Raw genomic sequence first — 5,316 nt, 5'->3', positions numbered from 1 at the left:
CAAAGCAATCTACAGATTCCATGCAATCCCTATCAAACTACCACTGGCATTTTTCACAGAACTAGAACAAAAAATTTCACAATTTGTATGGAAACACAAAAGACCCTGAATAGCCAAAGCAATCTTGTGAAAGAAAAACGAAGCTGGAGGAATCAGGCTCCCTGACTTCAGAGTATACTACAAAGCTATAGTAATCAAGACAGTATGGTACTGGCATAGAAACAGAAATATAGATCAATGGAACAGGATAGAAAGCCCAGAGATAAACCCACGCACATATGGTCACCTTGTCTTTGATAAAGGAGGCAAGAATACACAATGGAGAAAAGACAGCCTCTTCAATAAGTGGTTCTGGGAAAACTGGACAGCTACATGTAAAAGAATGAAATTAGATCACTCCCTAACACCATACACAAAAATAAACTCAAAATGGATTAAAGACCTAAATGTAAGGCCAGACACCATCAAACTCTTAGAGGAAAACATAGGCAGAACACTCTGCCATAAATCACAGCAAGATCCTTTTTGACCCACCTCCTAGAGAAATGGAAATAAAAACAAAAATAAACAAATGGGACCTAATGAAACTTAAAAGCATTTGCACAGCAGAGGAAACCAGAAACAAGACGAAAAGACAACCCTCAGAATGGGAGAAAATATTTGCAAATGAAGCAACTGACAAAGGATTAATTTCCAAAATTTACAAGCAGCTCATGCAGCTCAACATTAAAAAAATAAACAACCCAATCGAAAAATGGGCAGAAGACCTAAATAGACATTTCTCCAAAGAAGATATACAGATTGCCAACAAACACAGGAAAGAATGCTCAACATCATTAATGATTAGAGAAATGCAAATCAAAACTACAATGAGATATCATCTCACACTGGTCAGAATGGCCATCATTAAAAAATGTACAAACACTAAATGCTGGAGGAGGTGTGGAGAAAAGGGAACCCTCTTGCACTGTTGGTGGGAATGTAAATTGATACAGCCACTATGGAGAACAGTATGGACGTTCCTTAAAAAACTAAAAATAGAACTACCATATGACCCACCAATCCCACTACTGGGCATATAGCCTGAGAAAACCATAATTCAAAAAGAGTCATGTACCAAAATGTTCATTGCAGCTCTATTTACAATAGCCAGGACATGGAAGCAATGGAAGTGTCCATCATAGGATGAATGGATAAAGAAGATGTGGCACATATATACAATGGAATATTACTCAGCCATAAAAGGGAACGAAACAGAGTTATTTGTAGTGAGGTGGATAGACCTAGAGACTGTCATACAGAGTGAAGTAAGTCAGAAAGAGAAAAACAAATACTGTATGCTAACACATATATATGGAATCTAAAAAAAAAAAAATGGTCATGAAGAACGTAGGGGCAAGATGGCAATAAAGATGCAGACCTACTAGAGAATGGACTTGAGGATACGGGGAGGGGGAAGGGTAAGCTGGGACAAAGTGAGAGAGTGGCATGGACATATATACACTACCAAATGTAAAATAGATAGCTAGTGGGAAGCAGCTGCATAGCACAGGGAGATCAGTTTGGTGCTTTGTGACCACCTAGAGGGGTGAGATAGGGAGGGTGGGAGGGAGGTAGATGCAAGGGGGAAGAGATATGGGGACATATGTATATGTATAACTGATTCACTTTGTTATACAGCAGAAACTAACACACCATTATAAAGCAATTATACTCCAGTAAAGATGTTAAAATAAAGAAAGAAAGAAAGAAAGAAAGAAAGAAAGAAAGAAAGAAAGAAAGAAAGAAAGAAAGAAAGAAAGAAAGAAAGTGTATCTTTCCCTTTCCTTTTTAATGAGCCCTTTTCCGTTTTCTTTATTGCTTCTAGGGATGGTAATACTACTTCAAATATCACTGCTGCTACGTCTATTGCTACTATTGAAAAAAAATGAGATAATTTTTATAGCTAATGTTGACTGCATATACCTACTGTATAGATTTAAGCCCTAACATGTACTAAATTATTTAAGCATCATATCAACTTATGATGGGTTGAATTGTGTCTCCCTTCCCCAAATTTACATGTTGAAATCTTATCCTCCAGTATTTCAGAATGTCTGTAGTTGGAGAAAAGGTCTTTAAAGAGGTAAAATTAGGTCATTAGGATAGGCCCTAATCCAATATGACTGGTATCCTCATAAGAAGAGGCGATCAGGACACAGACATGCACAGAGTAAAGACCATGTAAAGACACAGAGAGAAGATGGTCATCTCCAAGCCAAGGAGGAACAACCCTGCAGACACCTTGATCTCAGATGTCCAGGCTCCATAACTTGAGAAATACATTCGTGTTGCTTACGCCACCCAATCTGTGATAATTTGTTATGGCAGCCCTAGCAGACTCATACACAACCTTATGAGTAAAGTAGTATTGACTTCAGACGAGGGGTTTACAGATGAGGAAGCTGACACAGAAATAAGGTAACTTGCCCAAGGTTACACAGCTTTATTTCCTTTCAGAAATAAGGAAACAAGGGCCCAAGAATTTGACTTACATAAAGCTTCACAGTTAGTTTGAAGAAAGATTCAAAATTAGAAAAGTCAAACCCTACCCAATATTTTTACCATTTAGCATCAGAGTTCTCAGAAATATGTCACTTAGTCCCTTTGGCTGAGTTAAGACAAAGTGGTCACAGCGCAGGAGTGAATGAAGTCACATTTCTGTCATGGCTGTGGATGCCAAATGAGGGGCAAGAGCATGTCTCTCTCTCTACCTCTTCATTTATTTTTCACATCCACTCTGATGTCCAGGGCAAAGCTGCATATAAAAGGAACATGAGTTCCTGAATAACTGTGAGGAGTAGAGTCACTCTGTCCACCCACATTGAATGAATGCAAGAAATAAATCTTACTGGGTTAAACCAATGGATTTAGTGTGTGTTTTTTGTTATTGCTGTTGTTGTTGTTGTTTACTGCTGTTAGCCTACCCTTACACACAGAGATTATGATTGGAATTAAACTAGACAAACTATTCCACTGCTGGGCCACAGTAATTGGTTTAGGTTGGGTGCATGCCCCCATCAAAGCCAATGAGATATGAGGAGCTGTTTTCTGAGTATTCTGGCAAAAGGAAGAGTCTTTTACTGGAACTATTAGAATTGGTTCCTTTCTTCCACCCCTCCCCCAACCCACCATGTTGAGCAATTCAAGCTTCAAATCTGCAGTAGCTTTTCGTCAGCAGGAGACCACTATGTGGAGGAAGGGGCCAGTACTACAGAGCGCAGAGAGAGGGGGAAGCCAGGTCCTGATGGCATTATTTGATCTGCTGGATCAAGCCTTGCCAGCTCTACCTGTGGCCTCCTTCAGTTCAGTGAGACAATCATGTCACTTCATTGTTATAGTCTGTTTGAGTTTTCTGCTCCTAGAAACATACTCAGAGTTACTGAGCACCAGCTGCCCACACAGCACCCATTATATCCTTTTTCCTTCCTACAGAAACTCTCTTTTTCAGATGCCCCATCCTCATGCAGCCCATATGACTTAGAGGAATCCCATCAGCTTCAGGAGTGAATCTGATTGGATTAAGAGTTATATCACCCCCCCCTTGTCTGTGATTGGTTGTGAAAAGTCATGTGAGCCAGTTCTGGCCAATGACATGTGATGAGAGGGTTGTTGGTGTCATCTGGGGAAGTTCTGCCTTGCTTTTAAGAGCAAGCTATTCTCTCTTTCCATAATTGAATGAAGACAGATGAATCCACCATTGTCCCCTGGACAACCTAAAAAAATGAAGCCAACTATGTGAATAGCAAAGCCAAGGATTGTAGAGAACCTAAGCTCCAGATAACAATATTGAGATTCCGGATCAACCAACTCCTATTAAATTTCCTGTTAAATGAGCTTATACATCCTTTCGTTGAAAAAGCTAGTTTAGAAATAATTGAAACTCATCCAGTTATTTGAATAACCGAAAGTTAATGGCTGCATAAAGCCTCCCAGTAGTTCCAAATGCTTCCAATAGATTAAATAATCCCTACACTCTGTCCCAAAAGCAATGTAACCAAAATGTGCTTTATCCTTTCTGTCTCCTTAGGCTATAAATAGCCAAATGTTTTTCCTCTCACATGAACGCCAGGGAATAAACTCTGTGCAATCTCTTCAAACCAAAATAGTAAAAGGTATTAAAATATCTTAAAGTGGTCTGTGCTCTATGACACAGACTAGGAGAGGTTATTTGACAATATCCTTTGCAGCAGGAGGGGAAACTGTTGGCATATTCCTGGCCTCTTGAGTGAGTTATAGGACTGGAAAAGAGATAGGTTTTTTCTCTTCTCTTGTCCAAGATCGTTCTTTGATTATATTGCAGGGATTAAAGACTGATGATGAAAATGAAATTAGCTGTTAGTCTTAGTGAGGTAATTATGTTCCTGAACTACCAGGAGAGATGGACTTTGAGGCATCTATTTATATAATGAAAGATTTCAAATGCCTAATATTTATATATAGACTTGGTTCTTATATTTGTAAAGTTTCTTCTTCAGTTAATGTTAATTTCCCTCTACTATCAACTCTGGGAGGTAACTGTGGCGGGTTTTGTCGATTTCATTTTACAAATAAATTTGAACAAGGAGTGTGACTTGATTCTAGGTTGATTCCATTGTGATAGAACACACTGTGTATGATTTCAATTCTTTTAAATTTGTTGAGGTTTGTTTTATGACCCAGGAAATGGTCTATTTATATTCTGTGGGCACTTGAAAAGAACGTGAATTCTGCTATTGTTGGGAGGATGCTTCTATAGATGTTGATTAGATCCTGTTGGTTGATGGTGTGGTTGAGCTCTCATGTATCTTTGCCAATTTTTGTGTCTAGTTGTTCTATCAAATATTAAAAGAGGGGTGTTGAAGTCTGAAATTATAATTGTGGATTATACTTCTTTCACTTTTATCAGGTTTGCTTCACATATTTGCCATCTCTGTTGCCTTGTGGATACACACTGAGCATTGCTATTTCTTTGTAGATTGACCCTCTCATCAGTATATAATTTCTCTCTCTGACTCTGGTAATTTTCTTTGCTCTGAAGTCTACTTTGTCTGTCATTAATTAGCCACTCCTGCTTTCCTTTGATTATTGTTTGCCATGATATATCTTTTTCCATCATTTTACTTTCAACTTGTGTGTACTGTTATATTTGAAGCGAGTTTCTTGTAGATGATATACATTTGGATTATGTTTTTTAATCCATTCTGCCAAGGTCTTTTAACTGGTATATTTAGACCATTTAAATTTAATGTACTTATTGATATATTAGGGACTAAGTTTGCCATTTTATTTTTCTTT

The sequence above is a fragment of the Balaenoptera physalus genome (assembly GCF_965194825.1).
Source record: "Balaenoptera physalus genome assembly, chromosome: 16".
In the NCBI taxonomy this organism is placed as follows: domain Eukaryota; kingdom Metazoa; phylum Chordata; class Mammalia; order Artiodactyla; family Balaenopteridae; genus Balaenoptera; species Balaenoptera physalus.
The sequence above is the reverse complement of the archived record's forward strand: the minus strand, read 5'-3'. Positions refer to the sequence as shown.